Here is a 20,506-nt window from a genome sequence, read left to right as displayed (position 1 = left end):
CAGGGGGACTCTTCATAGAATTGTAGAATCATCAAACAGTTAGGATTGGAAAGGACCTTAAGATCATCTAATTCAAACCCCTCCGCCATGGGCAGGGTTGCCTCACCCTCATCACCATCACAGTAAAGGACTTCTTCTAGCTAATCTGATTAAATATTATATCTTATATATTCTTATATATCTTCTTCCTTATATCTAACCTTAACCTTATATCTTAGATTGGATATAAGGAGGAAGTTCTTTACTGTTAGGGTGGTGAGACATTGGAATGGGTTGTCCAGGGAAGTTGTGAATGTCCCATCCCTGGCAGTGCTCAAGGTCAGGTTAGACAGAGCCCTGGATGACATGGTTTAATGTGAGGTGTCCCTGCCCATGGCAGGGGGGTTGGAACTTGATGATCTTAAGGTCCTTTCCAACCCTAACTATTCTCTGATTCTATGATCATCAGGTACTGAAACATTAGGACAAGAGGTAATGGTATTAAACAGGAGAAATTCAGGTTAGATGTAAGGAAGATGTTCTTTACTGTGAGGTGGAACAGATTGCCCAAAGAAGTGGTAAATGCTCCATCCCTGGCAGTGTTCAAGGCCAGGTCGGACAGAGCCCTGTGAGACATGGTTTAGTGTGAGGTGTCCCTGCCCACAGCAGTTGGTTAGAACTAGATGATCTTAAGGTCCTTCCAAACCTTAACCACTCCATGATTCTATGATATTTCTGTGAATAAAATGTTTTGATATCCAAACTGTTGTGATTTAAGCTGAGCCCAGGACACAAACCCATCTGTCTTCCACAATGCCATTCCATTAATTCCACTTTTAAACAAGACAACTTCATTTTAGCACAAGTTTTTGTCTACCACCAGTCAGTAACCATATTCATAGAAATTCAGTGATTTCAGGTTATATTATAACATCCATTTAATATTGATATGACTGTGCCTTGCAAGAGGAAAACTAAGAAAAAGATAAACTTTGACCACCAGAATAAGAGACTGAAAAAGTGGAAAAAGTCCCAGAATATTCAATCCCAAAATGACAATAAATTAGAATAATAGGATTGTAGAATAGTTAAGGTTGGAAAGGACCTTAAGATCATCTAGTTCCAACCCCCCTGCCATGGTCACTGACACCTCACACTAAACCACGTCATCCAAGGCTCTGTCCAACCTGGCTTTGAACACCACCAGGGATGGAGCATTGAGAAATAAGAAATAAGAAATAGGACTATCTTATTTCTCAATAGGAAATTGAGAAATAAGAAATCAAATCTCGTAAGAAAATAGAACCAGAAAAAGTATACCTTTTTTTTTTTCAGGTTCTAACTCATATTACCACAATGGTGTATGGAAAAGATAAAGTAATCAGAGCATCCTAAACAGTCACCAACTTCCATCCTATGAACTTCTTCATTCCCAAAAGTGTTTTTCCACTTACCACCCCCTCCTGCATTATTAATTATAAGATTGTATCATACTTTTGCATAAATTATTTGTCCATGCAATTTTATATAAATATTTTATTTCATCTTTCCATCTATATTGTAGAAAACTCAAATTCTGCAGAACTGAACAAGCCATTGTCTGCTACCATACAGGCCTGCCTGAAAACAATTGAAAAAACTTTTTTGCTTGACTTCTATAGATTCTAGATGAAGTTTACAATGGTTTAGACATCCTCAGTTTGGTTCAAAAATCCTTATAAGAAAAAGAATGTGTTTTCATACTTCTCTGTTCTTACTGGAAGTGACTTGTGTGCTATAATGGCTATAGTATAATAATCAACTTACGCAATAAAGTATTTTGCATTCAGGTGAAATATTTAAGTGTACAGCAAGGACACATATTTTGCATTTTCTATTGTTTCTTACTCAGTTAAACCAGTTTGAAATGTAACAGCATGTATTTGAAGAACAACGAGGAAAAGAATTTGCCATAAATTAAAAGGGGTGAGCAGTTCTTCAGAAATTGCTAGTGAAGATGAAATAGTTGTTATAGAATACAGTGAACAAGAAAATGAAGTCTTGTTTATATATAGCTTCATTAACATGTTTCAAGAACGTTTAACCTTTTCAGGTGATTAAAATCACTCCTTTTTTGTTCAATCACTTATTATGAATTTATGAATTTCAGAGGGGGGAAAATAGGAGAAAATTATTTTCTATCGTATCAGGTATATTTTATACGTAAGCTTCAGATACATACAACCCGTATTAGGACTTATTTAACTCACTGTTCCTTCATTCTATATATTTAGAATAAAATGCTGCTGGGTTTATCCCTTCATCTGAACTAACACTAGAGAAGTTGAAAATGTGTACTTTACCTTTAGGATCTCTGTTAAATTCTATATGTCAACTGAAGGAACAATTGCACATTTTGTCTCTGTAATAACCATAGGCTGGATAAATCTCTATAAAGTCCAGAAAAAAACCTTGTTGACTATGAAAGGAGTTAGTCTGGGACATTTGACTGACAGTCTTCAAATTTCAGGTAGTGGCTTAGAGGGATGCTTTAAAAATATGTTTTATGGCTCTCTTCAAGGAAATGTTTTCTGGCAGTCTATTGGGAGTATTTATTCACTAAAATTCCTAGAGCTTGTCAAACATGAAAACATGGTATTAAATGTAGAAACTTGAATTTTCATCTCATTAAAAAACCTGAATAAGATACTAATTATATAAAATATAATAAAGTTTGCTTGTCACAGTCATACTATGTCAGCAATCTTATGCTATATTTATATAAATAGAACCAGTTTTTTAACATGTAAGTATTTACCATCTATTAGCGATTGGCTTTATGGTATTGAGTTTCGTAAAAAAAAAATCAGGGACAAAATAACAGAAAATTAAGTTTTACTTCATTGTAAACATATGAAGAAAAGAGAATGCACAGATATTCCTTTTTCCCTGAAGTCATGTAAAGACTGTGTGCAGTCACAGATTCCCTTTCTATGACAGGTGATGATCTTCAAGAAATATAACGCTTCCTTTTAAATAAGATAACCTAAACATAATGATGAGTAGGCGCTTAGAAAGGCATTTTTTTTATTCTGGTATTATCTTTCCATCTCACTATATGTTGTGATTGCTTAAATATGTTGGATATTCCTCAAGGCAAACACTAACATCTGTTTCTGCAATACTTTCCCAAGCAGAGATATTTGCGATTTCAGTGGAGATTTTCCCCAGGGAAAAACTTCACACTTGTGGCCAGGATGAAGTTAGATAATTTAGGGCCTGATCTACAATGTGTGGAAATCCAGCAGAATTGAGAAAGGTTCACCAACACTACACAACTGGTCTTGTCTTGCATCATTCAGAATAACAGGGTTTTTATTGCTAACTTTAATCAGAGCAACATCTGGGCTGGCATTAGGCATGAAGTTAAACCCATATAGGATTTCCCGCACTTACAAGAGCACCTCTCCTGGCTTCAGTGGGATTATGTATACAATAAAGACAAGCAGAGCTGGTCTTTAGAAGACAAATTTTTAAACCTTAAAATCGATATTGTTAAATTGGAAGGATGAATTTTTCCTTTTCCTTTCAGAAGCTCACCTGTCTGTAAATTCAAGTGTCGAAATAATCTTCATTTTTTGGGATTAAACCACCATACCATCACAAATTTTTTTACCTCTTTTTTCTAATGCTATTACAATCAGGAGCTCAAGAAAATGTCCCTTGCTGGACTATAAAACAATTGTTCTTCTCTTTGTATTGCATGTATTTTAAGTTTCCATGTAGATGTATTAAGAATAAATACTCAAAATATTAAAAACGAAGTTAGCAACAAAGATGTGTAAGGGTGAGATCTTCTGTTTATTATATGCATCATGGCAGTGCCATATGCTTTATTTTTCATCTCTATTTTCTTATTAATGGATGGGCATTACTTAGCTCCCCTAGATGAACAATACAATTTGTGCGACGTCAGTTGTTTAAAAAGCAGGACATTTAGCTTTTAAGCGTACCAGGCTTAAAAGGCTCGTTTCTCAGACAACCTAACAAGCACAGCTATCTATCACATTATCTTTAAAATTCTGTGAGGGCAAGCACCCATCTTAATAAACATACAGAAAATAAATCACTGAATCATAGTTGATATCTCTTCTTCTCTCTTACGAATGCAAGACTGGAAATCTGCATTCAAAATAGTTCATTTTGCTAGGTTTTGTACTATTCAGTTATATCTGATGAAGATGATGATATCTTGACTTAGCAAACGAAGATTTGGGAAGGGTTTTATCCACACTTACTACCGTCCCTCGCCCGTTGCTGCAGGGCTTTGCAAGTGTGGGTAAACCCTTTGGGCCTGCGCAGTGGATTTTTTAGGTGAGGCACAGCATGCGTGGAACTGGCCCCACCCTTTACACCTGAGGTTTATCTGCCAGGGCCTAGTGAGCTTGGACGGTGACAGCAAAGTCCTCAGGTCACAGGTTTGGTTAGAGTGTCCTTCTCTTAGATGGACGGCCTTACAGGGCTAATCCAACTCCATCTGCCCGGGTTTGAAGTTAGAGTTGTCCTTCTCCCAGGATGGTTGCCCGAGCAGGTTATGTAACCCACCTGACCATCCTGGCCGCCATTTGTGCCTCAGATCAAAGAATAAGGCATGCTGATTAGAGATTGTAACTTTTCAATGGCACAGATTTATTCACATATAGTATGGACTTGGTGAGAAGCCAGTCACTAACTTCGTAAAATTTTTATTGCTGGCATTATTTTGTGAAGTCATTGGCATCACCTCCCATTTTGCTTGCCAGTAAAACTATGAACAATGTCACCAGCCACAATAAATGAAATAGATTGAAAAGTAACCATCAAAAAAAAGTTCTGCAAGAGCTCTGCATATGCCTGAGTTAGTTAAACAAATGGTTAGTCGCTTCATCATAGTCTACTGTTTAACAAGATATGCTTGTTTCAACTGTGTGAAGCTGTTGATGATGATGGCCCAGAGAAAAGTGACTTCCATGTTTCTGATAGAGGATAATAGCCATGAAAATTCACATCACCCCATGCAATTCTGCCTTCCTACATGACTGCAGGGTGGAACCACAGGTGGAGGTTTTGTCCCACTGTCTCTCTATACTTATGACCAGTATAGAGTCAGTCAAGAGTAAGCCATCAGGATCTAGGTTGTGTTCATGGTACTGCTTCTCCAGCTTTTCCTCTGTGCCTCAGTCTTCTGCTCTGTGAAGTATGGCTGTGATTTTCACCGCTTCTACAGACTACAAGACAAACTGTAGAAAAGTAGAATTTTAGCCATTTAAAAAAGTTAAGGGACCAATTTGTCTGCTGTTTCCACTCTGTGGTGAGAAAGTGATTTGCTTTGTCTCAGAGAGGTGTAATGTGGATGGTTTGAACCTGCCTCCTTTTGAAGCTGTCTGGCTCCACTAAGTACAGACTCATGCTCTGACAGTGAGGAGGGGCACAAGAAGCTGGAAGGGACCATTGCTAGGATAGCTGACCTGAACTTGAAGCCAAAGAGATAATCCATACCACAGCACATCATGCTCACTGTATAAACTTGGGGAAGGGCTAGGTAACAGTGAGCTGGTGGTGAGCAATTGCATTGTGCATCACTTGTGCTTTTCTGAATTTTCATGTCCCCTTTTTTTGTTATACCCTATTATTATCAATATTGTTATTGATATTATTTTTAATTAATTTTAATTATTCAACTATTTTATCTCAATCAGCAGGTTTTGCCTTCTTCCAGTTCTCCTCCTCCTGGTGGTGAGGGGAGAGAGGAGTGTGTGAGTGTCTGCATAGTACTTTGTTGCTAGCTGGGCTTAAACCACAACAGAAAGCCATTTCTTTATGCCTTTGAGAAGCATCTAGTGCTGTTAAAATAGCATTTTATTTCTGCAAATTGACATGGTTATTAAAAAAAGTGGGTAGGTATTTTCTAATTCTGGAAAATTTATATAATTTATAAATAAATTGTATAATTTATAATCTCTTAGCAAATGTGACAGTCTGAAACATTTAAAATGAAAACATCACAGGAATTCTGAATGGGGTGGTTTTAATCTAGAAAAAAAAGGAATTCTCCTTTTACTATGGTAAAGTTGCCAAAATGGGCTATATTTAAAAAAAGCCACACATGCAAACTTGTAAACCCTGTCAGTATCACCAATAAGATACCGAGCAAACAAGTGGGTTCTGAGCAAAACGAGTGGGTTCCTCTTTCTCCTTCTCCCAATATCTGCAAACACACAAAACCAGGCACAGCGCAACTACATTTCTGCTTCTACCTTTAGTAAACTAATTCTTCTCAGTCCTAGCCCTGGCATTCACCCACAATGCACTAGCAAAAACCACACAAGAATAGTGCTCATGCTGATTTCTCACATAAGACTTGCTCAAGGCACCTCAGAAAGTAAACTCATAAGGCATCAGGCAGGCCCCAAAAGTGTCTGCACACTAAGAGTATGAGCTATTTGCTCTTACCTGCATAATGAACAAACAAGCTGGCAATAAGAATGCATATCCCCTGTGCAGACTTGGAAAATCCCTTGTAGGTCAGTAAAACAACTGAATGCCACTAAACTAATGAAGTGACACAGAAGCAAATAGCTCTGTTCCTCCACCTTGCAGGGACTTGGGTGTAGGAGAAATAAAGCATGAGTTGCGTGATTTCACTGTTCATTTCTAGCTGCTGTAAGAAAGGCAGTGACATATTCTTCTAGTCTTGTTAGTTGTTCTGACTGTACTGAACTTACAAGATGGTTTTGTGTGTATATTCATATTTTCTTCTGCAGTCTCATGATGCAGTGTTATTAAATGTTTTTTCTCTCCTAAAAAATTTTTTGTTCCTTTAGTGTAGTTTGAAATTATTTTTGTGTCATAAAAATTATCATTAATGTTTTGAAATCTCTATGCATCCCTATAAAGCCTTTGTAAGTTATTGTTTTCTTAAAAGCATTCAAAAATGAAAGTCTTAAAAAAACACGTTGGAAGTGGAATAACAGCAACGTGTAAAAAGTTACAAAATACATCAAAGAGCACAAGTGAGCAATTTAATCTACAACTTCACACTTTTATGGCTATTTCAATCTCTTCTGATTATCACAGTGTCTCATTTCCACTGTTTCTCTCTAGTCCAATGACACAAAAGCATGCTCTTAGTCCTGGGCTTGGGTGCTCACAGTAAGCACTCAGTGACAGGCTATTCTCAGCTGCTCCTGGTCCCAAATAATTAGCCTGCTATGGCAGCTACCTCTTGTGGTTTTGCCTGTGAGAGACATTTGACACAGCAGACATCAGAGGGATTTTTCAGGAGGCTCTTGTGGCGTCCGAATGGCTCTTAATTAACCACTTAGGTATCCTCGTTCACACTCCTGCTTGGCACTTTCCAAATGGTAGGGGTTGCACTGTGGATCTAAACACCGGGGAAGCATGCTATCAAAAGATCTTGTAAATGAAGGCTTGTGTAAATTATTTTTAATGATTCCCTCCTGGCACATCATTATGTTTGTAGTTACACACAGGCACTTCAGAGATGGCTCATCTTCCGTAAGGTCAGCTGCAGGACCACCGTAACTAGCTGCAGTCAGTAAATGGCTTATTAATTAGCACAGTGATTTTACATTGCTAAGAGCTCTGATGTATGGAGCTAGAATTGTAATTGTGTAGGATCGAAATAATAAGCCATCTCAGGGCTCCTTATGCAAATTGCCATATTATAAAATCATTACCTATCTAAACACTGAGTTTTAATAAGAATTACAATGATGAATTTTATGATAATTGACACTCAAATTTTAATCTCTTGGATTTTTATCATTTTGGTGGTTAAAGTGTGTTTCTAATTAAATGTTGCTTAAAATGCAAAAGATTGTTTAACAGTTCTATTCAGTCCTTCTAGTTCAAATCAGGTTATTCTCTTTGGTCATAGAAGATGGGCCATCTTAGTAATAGGTATATGACATTATGTATTACTTGTAGAGTAAGATGTTTAATCTTTCTTTTTTTTTAACAGTTATGATTTTGATGGCACTGTATTGTCAACTGTGAGGTACAGCATAGTGTGTGTCATTTAGTCTGACTTCCATAATAAAAATGACTCAAGGAATTAAAATCTAGAGAAGATTTTGAATGCTTATGACATTTAATAGATTTTTCCTTCTTTACTTGTAATTCTTAAAGGTTTAAACACCACTCTAATAGTTTTAATCTTAGGAATCCATGCAAAGCTAACAAATTTCAAATTACCATATAGCATAATACAAAATACCCATAACTGATAGATCATTAAAATTTCACAATTGTATTTTCAGTCAGATTTTATTTACATATTAGTGTGGGGGTTTTTTTACAACATTTTTCTTCTGTGAAAATAGCTACTTTGAAATAGATACATCAGCAACAAATCTGTAAAAAGGTATTTTGAGTAAAGGCACAAAGCATCAGTCTGAATATACTTAATCTCAGTGCCTATCATAAACTCTTAGAATGCCCAGAAATTCTCCAAAGAGCAGCAAACCATGCACTTTAACTTGTTACCACAGAAAATTCTGGGAACTGAAAATTTTTCTTCCATGATTATTCTAATACAGAAGAAAGCACGACATTAAGGAAATAGTCTAGATTAAATGAAAAGTATGATCAAATTGTTTGAGAACTTGTTTAAAGAATAGCTGTACTAAACCAGATTGGAAGCTCATCTGAAGGAGAATTCTCTGTCCACCAATGACCAAAGATGACCAGCCTTCACAAAAGTAGGAACAAGGATAAGAAAGATATGCTATTTCTCCACAATGGACTTCAAGTCCCTGACTACTTGCATCTTGAGATGAATATGGCTTCTCTCTATTACCAATCCTCAACACACATTTTTAATGCAATTCCTCTACTATCCTTGGAAGCTTGTAAACCTTAGGTACCCACAATTTCCTTTGGCAAGGAGTTCCACAGATCTATCAGTTATTGCACATCCCTTTGTGTGTTTTGAACATGGGCCCTTTTAATTTCATTGGATAGATTCCTGTACTTGGGCTGAAAAAGTAAATGGACAACTAATTCCTATCCAGACTTTCCATAGTGCCTATGATTTTGCACATAAGAGAAAATATGGTGCTAATATAGCTAATACAGGCTAAGACTGCAAGCTGAAAAACAAAGTCCCATAATTACTGTTCATATTTTAAGAAAAATTACTGCAATCTTTCCAGTTTTACATAAGATCATTTTATAATGGGTGGGTATAATTTGTAGATACATCAAATAACTAAAATGCATCTCTAAAGATATGTGGTATTGCCAAAGTACTCAAAGATGTAAACACTGGCAGACCTGAAACACTCTCCTGTTCCTTTAACTTATGTTTGCTATCTTAAATAAATGACAATACCACCATAGCATGTCCTTATTCTTTCTGACAAATTGTTTCACTGGGGACACTGGGAGAAGAGTCATGTCAACATCTGAAACCAAAATATATAGCTCAAAAGTCATAATTTCAGGTTTTCTGTGATTCAGAAATCTCTTGTAAGAAAATTAAAAAAAAAGTGCAAATTATAATTAAAGTCTCCACTGATAATAACCATCTAGTATCATTCTTACAGCTAACCCTTTGAGAAACTCCCTTCACGTTGATCCACCATTGAAAGCAGCTATAAGAATTAATGGAGGTAGACAGTCACCATCTGGTTTCCCTAGTTTTGTTTTAAATTGGGCAGCAAAAGTGTTAGAATAGACCTTCATGTTGCAATGTGTACATGCAGTGATCATTCATGGACTTCTCATCTGTCACGTGCCTTTTTTCCATAATAAGTCAAGCCTACCATAGCCATGGCCATGAAAAAAAAAATTAGAAAAAAGGCAAATCTAAACTAGGCTGTTAACACCTCAGCACACACCCTACGATGGTCTGGCATTCCCTATGAGGCATGCGCAGTGATAAAATCAACAACACAGACATGTAGGATCTTTATTTTACATTACAATAATTGGTATATTTTTTCTTACTATTCCTGTATTTCCGGTAAAGTACATGCAAATTGAATATAATATGTACATCTACAAAACAATCTTTGCTACATATATTAGCTCATGATTATCTGATTTAATTGGACTACCTTTCTAAATCCACTTTGAAATGAATCTATGTCAGATAATGCTTATACAGATGGTCTAGTTATATGATTGGGAAGAGGCCAAACAGTAAAGAAAAAGCTTATATCCAGATCTCATCAATCTGTTAATGAAAACAGAGAGCACACCCATTAGTTTTCCCACTGATTCTGGGTTTGGCCAAGGACAAAATTTACTGCATGTGGCCCCATATGAAAACAGTGAATTTTAAAATTCAGTGAATGATGATAGAATTCTAAAACTGACAAGATTCGTAGGCTCCTGAAAATAAACATTACTTGACTGGAAAAAAGGGTTAAGGTGGATTTCAACATGTACCGTACACAAAAATTTTTCTTTTAAAGAGGTAAATCTAGCTGTCACATCTGAATGTTTAAAGAGGTAGTTCTCATATGAAACTTCATTTCTCTTTGTGTGCATACATGTATTATGTATAAAAGCTTGTTCCAAGCTGTAACTGAGCAGGGCCAAAACTTGGTGCTTTTATATGTTATATTGGATAATTTATAGAATTCTGACTGGCACTGAACTACAAATTTTCATTCATAATTTTTCCTAAGTTTATCTTGAAGTTTTGTTTTTAAAGTCTACCACAACTGTGTGTTTTGACAGTTATAAAGTATTACATAGGAAGGGGCAGAAAAAGCATTACCATTCACTTTAAACTAAAATGCATACAATTGTTGTTACATTTTAATGACTGCATTTGGCAAAGAAGGATTAACAGAAAACCAGACAATTACCAAACTGTCTTTACTGTGGTTTTGCTACTTTAACTCTGCTTTACAGGCATTCAGTGGTACAGCCTCTTTACAATCTTTTAAACATTCCTCTGTGATTTTTGGTATGCTGTGCGTGCTAGCATGCAATCAACATCTGCTAATTTCTGTCCATTAAGTGTATTATCATAACACACAAGCATGATGTTTTATTTGTATGGCTGAAATGAGACTTATGACCCATAATCCATCATCGTCCTGTCATATTTTTATATGTTGTCTATTCAATCCCCAGGACAGTTTAGAAAGCATAAAGCAAAACTCTGCTTAAGTTATAGACCAGCTGCTGAAGTGTCCAGTTGAAGAGGTCATTGTGCTTTATTTTTGCTGAACCTAGCAGCAGTTGCTTATTCTAAGCCAAGCATAATACAACGTGGATGTCCCCAGAAGCTTACAGTTGAACTACCATGTCTAAACTTTCTACCAGGCATTTTCCTGAAAATACCATGTTGCAAGAGGTAATGGCTAGAAAACAATGATTTAGTTTAAAAAAAAAAAAAAATCTATAAATATTAGAACTTTTTTTCTGTTTGGTAAAAATAAGAAATCATCCCTGATATTGTGCGGGTAAAAATAGGAAAAAATATTCTGGGGAGTTGTGTTTTTTAACAAAGGATTATATCATTTGAGTTTTTTTAATCACTGGCTTGTTTCAAAGTCTATTAATCTTTTTATTTAAAAGGCAGTTATCTGGATTTTAAGATTATTTTTAAAGCTTTGGCAAAATGTATGACTGATCAAGAAGTGACTGTATTTTACTGCATTTTCATAAAAGCCTGACTAGCCATTTTAAGTCTACTATCATGAATAAATTTTGATTTGCCAGGCAGACCAAGGTCTTTTGCAACCAAAACTTGATTATCGCCATTTAATCTTCCAATTGTACAGGATTCCACATCAGTGGTAGTCTAATATATGATAAAACAGCAATACCTACACATCTTTTGTAAATTGAGGGAGGAGTTTCAGAGATGATTTTGAGCTTTTCTTACTAAAAAAAAAAATCCCTGTAATACAATATTCTATCCCTATTTTCAAAGAGTGAGAAGAAAATAATTTTCTCTTACTAAAAGTGACACCCAAGTGCCCAGCCAGCATAAACTGTAGGAAAACAACCATGAATGGAGATCGTAGCTTGGAAATAGAGAGGTGTGTACAGTATCTCAGTCATGTACATCCATCTTACATTTCAATAAGGTGAGCTAGAATGGCCATACTAATATATTCTTTACACAGACCAAAATATAACAAGGATCTTCAAGGCACTCCTAAAGTGCATTGAGTGAATATCTTTGCATACTGGTAACACCAGGGGCCATTCCTCTGGTGAGTGTTTTCCCTCTCCTTCCAGCAAACAGAACAACAGAGCAAAAGCCTAAGACTTAAGGGTAGTTATCAACTTCTTTTAGAAGACCTGCAAACAAATCTTTTTCTAAACTTCATGGTCAGCATTATCACTAGATTTGAAATCAGAAATGTATATTCCCCAAAAAATTAGTGAGGACCTTCAGGTTTTATCCCCCTCATGCTTCAGCCCATCTTACTTTAAGTCCTCTGTCATTCTGTCGGTAACTCATCCATTGATGAAAACAGACTCTTATTCTGCAGACACAGAACACAACAGGCCAGTATGTAGGAGGTTTTGTTCTTCATTCTGATTTACCTCATATAGTGTAATGTGTGAGAAGAAATATATAGGTGTGTCTAGGAGGAATATAAATATCCATGATTATGCAAAGTCAGTAAAGAAATCCTTTTGGAATCAGGCATTTTGAAATCTACTACTTTTAAAATGAAACCCCACTAAGACCAGCCAAAATTCATAATTTTCTAGGTGTTTTATTGTAGTTTTTGCTTTGGTATGAATTAAAGAACTAGGTTTACACAAACACATTTTTGTTCCTGTAGCAAGCTCCCCACCTAAAATTAGGAGGACATAGTCGACCACAGATCTTTCAAATGTCAGCTTCAGATCTCTGTTTTCTGTGCCTCTTTTCCTTGCTGTCTCATTCACATAGCTAGGACAACCTGAAGAGATTTCCTTTCCAGGCAAGCACCAGCCTCAACAGTTTCTTATCCATTTGCCACTGCAATACACTGTCATAATCGTAGAGGAGAACTTTAGAAGTTGTTTGGTTTTTTTTTTAATGTTTTATGACTTCTCCAGTGATAACTTCTTTTGTGAAACAAAGAAAAGGCATTTCCCCGACTTGTATCTTTCTCTTACCAAAGCAGGACAATAAGAAAGGAAGGTGCTTAATCTACTAAAACAAGTCCCAGAGAATCTTCAAGAAAAAGGAAGCATTAGCAAAGCTAATCAGTGGTAGTTGCCAGCAGTCCTAGCTAGCCTTTAATAACTTTGCCTGATTGTGACTGTTAAGAAAAGATTACACAGGATGGCAGCTGAGGACTGTAATATCATGTTCACATAAATGACTGACCTGTAATGCAAAACCAGTTTTTCCTAAGTTTGAAAAAAAAAAAAAAGAAAAGCCTCAGTGATCTTCAGAGAAGCTGTGCCTATTTTCATACAAGTCTAGTTTTTTTTCTGAATTTCTAAAAGTTTAAAAAAATAAATTTCACTCCAAGAACTGGCTACACATTTAATTATGCACTCCAAATACTAGGGCCCTAATGAGACAGTCTTTTCTTACAAATCCGTTCTTCTTTCCTATTTTTGCTGCTCTCTTCTGCATTCCCTCTAATTTGTCAACATCTTCAAGGTATGGAGATGCCCAGAGCACAATGTAGTATTCCAAACAGCACAGAGCAAATGTTGACTTTCAATAGGATGTTCCTTATACTTCAATTGTAATTCACTGTTAGTTTTGCATGTAACTTACTCTGCAAATTCATATATATACTCATGCTTTTTTTCTCTCTATGTTGTTTCCTAGTGTTTCAAATCATTGCTGTATATTCATCTTTATTTTCTAGTTCTGCCAAGATTTGCTTGCTTTAAAAATAATCTCTTGGACTTTACATTTACTATTCCTACTATATACAAAAAGCCTTGCATTAAAATCACTTGATCTATGTCAAAGAAACTTGTAAATTCTGATTTTGTTAACATTTAGCAACTCTTTTTTTCTTTAAAATAGATATCAAGAGGTAATTAGAGAAATTAATGACATAAGGTGTTAGTCATCTCTTTTCTCCATTATTTCTATGAAGAAAACTGTCATTGAATTAAACAGGTATATGGGTTTTGGTCAACAAATTTTCAGTCTTAGAAGAAATGCTGGATTAATAATGATATTCTTTGTTGGAAAAGGAGCTTTGGCAAAACCAACTTTTATATAACTTCCCCTAGCAAACTTTATCTGGGAACAGTTTCTCAGGACTTGAGCAGAAGAGGTTGCTTATGTGACTAGCTTTCTCTGAAGACTGGTGTTAGCATACGTTAATAAGAACCCTGTTTTTAGGATAAAGATTGCAAAGGTGTCCGGGGCAAAGATTATGCCAAGGTGATATGCTGGTGTTTATATATCTTTTACTGAGCTGTGAGTCTGGCCTAGCAGAGATGGTTTTCATTATGAAGATCACTCTATGTTATCATTGCTCTATATTCTGCGAAACTTTTGGGTTAGTTTTGTTTTTCAGATTGTGATGACACTTTACATGGAGTTATATGTGAAGACATTTCTGCTGGAATCTACTCTGCAATTAGTCATGCCTAGGCACACTGTTGTCATCTCCAACATCATCTTCTTAAAGCCTTTACATGGCTTTCATTTTGCAAATAGTATAATTCAATGGTGACTTCATATTTGGTCATCAAGTTCATAAAAGCCGTGACAGCCTCCTGCTTTCCCATCAGTGCTAAATTTGATCAGTTAAAACACCTCCACAGTAAACAACTCTTTGAAGCACTGGAAGGTTTTTTCTTTTTCTAACTAGACAGTAAGGATACCTAATGGAGCACATGAACTAGAGTGTGTTTATTTATTATTGTATATAAACCAAATTGCACTAATTAAATAGCCAAGCTTCATGTCTCTAATTTCACCTCCATTGAAAAATTGATCTGCAGAATCATGCATTGCAGAAAAGAGCAATTCTCAGGCTATATTTTTAACAAGCCTTGATAGCAGTTTATTTAAACAGCAGAGCCATCCTGATCTTTTTTTTTTCTTATTCCTTTCGTATAACTGTAATTATTGCAGTAAAGAACAAATGATGTCTAAAGATACTATTATTCAAGTATTTTCAGGACTTTCATTTCTATTACTAAGTGTTTGTAATTTCTAACAACACATCTTTTGCTTTATTTATTAGGTTGCTTAATACCAAACTTACAGTACGTATTGTGAAGCAGTAGCAAAACACTGATGTTTAACAAAAGAATGGCAAATCCATTGGCATGGACTAAGGAACACTTTTTGGTTCATGATGCATCCTTTGATACCTCTCCTTCACAAAGTCAAACTAATTTCTTCTTCTGGATTCATAGAATCGTAGAATCACAGAACGGTTTGGGTTGGAAGGGGTGTTAAAGCTCATCTAGTTCCTACCCCCAGTTCTTTGATTTTTTACTGTCTACAATGCCTAATAGAATGCATTTTATCCTTCTAGCAGTGACTAATTTGCAGAACATGGAGTGGTCATACATATTTATATGTATGGATCAGTTAATGTACAAGTGCATAGATATATACAGGTAGCCAAAATCACATTGTGATACAGAGCCAGCTAAGTTATATAAGCCAAGAAAATAGATTAAAGATTGTTTTAAATCTCTTTCCCATTTTTGTGGTTGACTAACTTTTTTTCCCCCATTTTCTTCTCTTTGAGAATAATTATAAAAAAATAAAATAATTCTTCATTCTGTTGCCTAACATACTGTTACATTTTTTCTAGCCTGACTTTTTTTGTAGTCCTTTTGCACACAGTTTTGATCACTGCAAATGTTTCTTGCTTCAATCACTTGCAAATGTAATCCTTTAAGGTTTTGAACTGTACTTAAACAGAATATATTTATTTATCACTGTGTGGAAGGAGTGATAAAACATACCGAGAGAAGAACATAGGTGCAAAAAAAAAAAAAAAAATACGCTGTTGCCAAGACATGTTATTGTGTGTTATAACTGGCCACAGATTTACAATTAATAGTAAAGCGTACAGCAGTTTCCCTTGACCATCTCTAGCAGGATAACAGATAGGGAGTTATTTAAATTAAATCAGAATAATTGTTTTAAATAGGTTTCATTAGATATATAAATAAAAAACACACTATCACAGACTGTTTTAAAGTGGTTGTCCCAGGGTCTTCAGAAAGATGTTATGTAAATGATGTAAAATGAGGCAAAAGGACAAAGAAAATCACATGTGCAGAATTTGTCACTGACCATAAAAAGACTGAAGACTGAAACTTAACTTTCTACAAATTATGGCTGTCTCAAATTAGAAGGTAAAGGTTGTGGTTACCAGAAGGATAAATTAAAACAGCTAAAGAGATTTTAAGATGGTGAGAGATTAAACTCCATTACTTAAAAAAGCAGATGATAACACAGAATTCTTGCGGAGAAGATCCATATTTTTGTGTCCTATGAGATACATAATAGATAATATTAATGAAATATAGTCATTCCATCCTATTAAGAACTCATCAGAACAGGCTGAATACATCAATTTGATATTTGACTAGAATACAGAGTAATTTTTTTCAGAATTAAAAGTGAAATGAATGGCACAGTCATATCTATCTTACAAAGATTATCTTCCAAGGTCAAAAAAATATCGTATTTTTGTATTTTGTCTATGCATGTCTTGGTTCTTGTGTTAGGAATTTACATAGAGCAGTTCAGAACAATTCCTTGGGTTGTAATATTTAAGAACGTAATAATGTGATATATATTTATAGCATTAATGTATAATATTATCATAGGCGGGAATGAACAGAAAATGTACATGCAACTTTCAGTTCAGAAGTTTCAGTGTGTTACAGGACTGCCCACCTTGTACTGAAAGTACCAACAGCTGTCAATAAATCATGCTAACCTGCATGAAACCCAGGCAATCTTCATGGAAACCAAACCAAACCAAAGAGTCTTTGATATAAATGGAAGATAACCCTATCATCTAAGAAAAAGGAGAAAAGAGATTTCATTCATTCTTCCTAAAACTGATATTTTATTAGCAGAGTAGTAATTAGCGTATTTCCCTGAAGTATTGTTTAAGCAAAAATATAGCCACTTAAAAAAATTCTTATTAAGCAAAATGGAGTGAGAGAGGCTATTGATACAGGCATTGAGCTAGAAAGTAAGGAAAAAAAAAACGGTTTTATTCCCTAAATTAAACCTAAGTCCAAAAATTGTCTACACTTCATGCTCCTCCATTATCTAAGCTAAATCTAAATCTAAGCTAAGAGCTTGGGCTATTACCTGTAAATTAACCTTTTTTTTTTTTTTTTTTTAAAACGCTAAAAACCCATTGTGGAGCAAAAATATATCTCAAAATCTGAAAAAGGCTTCTTTTCATTCTTCTGGTCAGCTCTTGCTACTAGTTGGACCACTGTATGTATACCTTTGTATAAGACGTGCATATACATATGAGATATATGTATATATCAATGTACATGCACATGCCAAATTAATATAAACTTTTCACGGGTGGAAAGCATATGTGCCAAAACCTTAAGCGCACAGAGACAAACCCACAGTCATAATGTCTTTGATTTACTTGTTTTTTATTTTTGTTATCATCTGCAGATCAATGCATGTTACTGACAAACACTTCATGTCTTTAGAAAGGTCCTGAGTTCCTGGGTTTAGTGTGCTAAAATTAATACAAAGAAATCTGCATTAGGATGCATATCTGTTGTAGCTGATATACATATTGCTTTCTGTTATCTGTTAGAAAATGGAAAAGGAAAATGACTTCTGGTGAACCAAATCACACTTGAAGAGAAATGTTGGATTGATCTCATTAAAGGGAGAACAAAACCTGGTTTGCTGGCTCTATAAGTGGATGTCCCACAGGGGCTAAGAGTGGAAATATTATATCAGAAAGTTAGGCCTTAGACTGGACCTCCATGAGATGTTGGCTAGCAGGATTTTGTTTGTTGTTGTTTGTTTTAAATGGAGGGAAAAAGAAAGCTCTTTCCTAAATGTCATCTACTTTAGGGCACAAGGCCTAAGTCAATAAGAAGGGCAATGAATTGCATGGGAATTGCAGTTAGAAGAAGTGACATTTGAACTCCCAAGTTCAACATTTCCCAAGGCTACGCAAGCATTCGGTGAGAGTGTCTGGATCCTTCCTTTCTTTTTAACCACAAAATGAATGACAGTATTCATTCTGCATCAAATGTGTCATCAAATTTAATGTGTTCATCTCTAAATGCGTAGCTTCTACCACAGATAAAACACTTTCAAATGATCTCATGCCATGGATGTATAACTAAACTCTAGAAATGAGAACACAAAAAGCAGCTGGCACTTAACAACCAGGAAATTTTTAAGCAATCTGTTATTCTTTCTAAATCAATTTATTTTTCAAAGAGCTCCCATAAACACATTCAAATAGTACTTAACATTCTGCATTTGTTCATTGCCATTTCAAGGGTATCTAAAAGAAATAAGTATTTAAACATCATGTTAATATGAACGTGGTAAGACAATATTAACACCGTGCCTCTATTGCTTTTCCATAATAAGCAACAGGCATAAATTATGTTTTATTCAACTAAACCAGTTTTCTCCCACATGCCAACTTGTGATGATATGCCACTATCATAAAAATTAAACTTCTTGTGCTTTCTCTCTGGAGCTTATTTCATCATCCCACTCTTAAGGAGCCTCAATTACAGGATATCCTGACTCTAATAATTTTCTTCCTTAACATTAACTTTTTCTTTTTACATGTCTATTTTGTTTGAATTTTATCCTGTCCTTTTTAATATTTGGCAGTAACTGCAAGAAGTAGTTGAACATGATACATTTCTGTGTATAGACGTAAGCAACAGCATTTAGTGTAATACAGATATAATTGGAAATGGTTGAAATGGAAAAAAGATCAGCCAGGTTTCTTATTGGTACAGTGTATGGGGCTGTGGAAGCAAAGAGATCTCCATTGTATTGAAAGTAGTGGTGCTTGTGATGTGATTTACAATGGTATTTGTGAAATTGTACATGAGAATATGTAGTATTTTATGCATTCCACTCATTTCCTGCTTAGATGAGAGCAAAGAGGAACTCTTGTAAATTTTACATACCCTGTATTTAGTGATATTGGTGAACATCAAATGCTAGTCCTCAGAAAAGTCCCTGCCCTCATGGAGCCTGAACTAGCCTCATGTAGTACAGCACAGACCACCAGTGACTCCCTAGTGTTGTAGTCATACAGTTTTGCAGAGGTAGCACTATGGCTTCCCAAGACATAAGGCATCCCAAGAAATTTCCAGACTTCAGGAACAAGCAAAAGACTCAGTAAAATAACTCTAGATCCCTCTGTAGCCTGGCTTCTTCCCAGTATGAGTGCATGCACTTTGCACACAAAACAGCTCACACTGAAAAGAGGAAGAGGGAAGGAGGGAGCTTGTTCTGTTATTGCTAGGGTTGCTCACTACTCCACAGATTTCCGCTCTATATCCCATCTTCCCTTATCTTCCCACAAGAAAGGCCTAGCCACCTGTGAATGCAGTAAGGATCCCATCAAGTCCTCATGCCTTGAACTCCAGAGAGAAGGTGGTCCTTACACAGATTCTGTGAGCTTGGGACACACATGGTTTGTCCCTTTTGCTTAAGACAGTGATTGCACTGCCTTCAGCACCATTTAGCTTTCTCACAACAACTAAGAGGCAAGAAATAAGCAGAAAGCCAGCCTTGGCTTTGCAAAATAATGCAGTTACTCAGTTATCAACATACTTGTGTAGGATTTAGACCTTGTTATTAGCAACATTTTGGGGGCTACTGAGGAGATACTTTAAAGTGAGTTTTCTAATAAAAATCTGCAAAAAATTGTCTTTAAAATGCATGCTCATCATGTTCAAAAGAGAAAAAGAGAAAAAAAATCAGACTAAGAAGAAAAGGTTGTTGGGTAGGATTTAATTTTTTTTCCCTTTAAATAGGAAATGGCAAAATTATCTCCCATATATTCAGCCATTATCCAAACTATCCAGACCATGATTTTCCAGCTCTCGGGTAGGGTAGACATAGACATAGGGTAGACAAACTAGAGCAATGTTCTCACAGTGCTTCCACCTCAAAATCTGCTCTAGGGGATGTACCTTAGAATTCTATTCTTGACAGAATTACAGCTCAGATAATGGACCTAGATCAAAGCCTCCTAAATCCAACCCAATGCTTTCCTAAAATACAAACAATAAACAAAACTTTCCTGATCCATTTGCTCTGATTTCTGATTTTAAAAGCCCATGGATATCTCTGCTCCCCATTCATTTGCAGAGATTTTGTACTCATGATGATTTACGGTTAGGAAATTACCTCTTCCCTTTATATGTGCCATTCTGTACAGGCCCACAAATTAAGAAATAGATACTGAAATAGAGGTAATTTAGATTTTTGGAAACAGAATATGGGAAGAGTATACCCGAAAGACAGAAAAGGCGACCTAAAAATATCAAAAATTTATTAAAGGTACTATTCCCTCTTGGCTGCTCCAACTTTTTCCTT

The sequence above is a fragment of the Pezoporus wallicus genome, unplaced genomic scaffold (assembly GCF_028554395.1).
Source record: "Pezoporus wallicus isolate ANWC-B61680 ecotype Strahan unplaced genomic scaffold, APGP_CSIRO_Pwel_v1 contig_749, whole genome shotgun sequence".
Lineage (NCBI taxonomy): Eukaryota > Metazoa > Chordata > Aves > Psittaciformes > Psittacidae > Pezoporus > Pezoporus wallicus.
Note: the sequence above shows the minus strand (reverse complement) of the source record.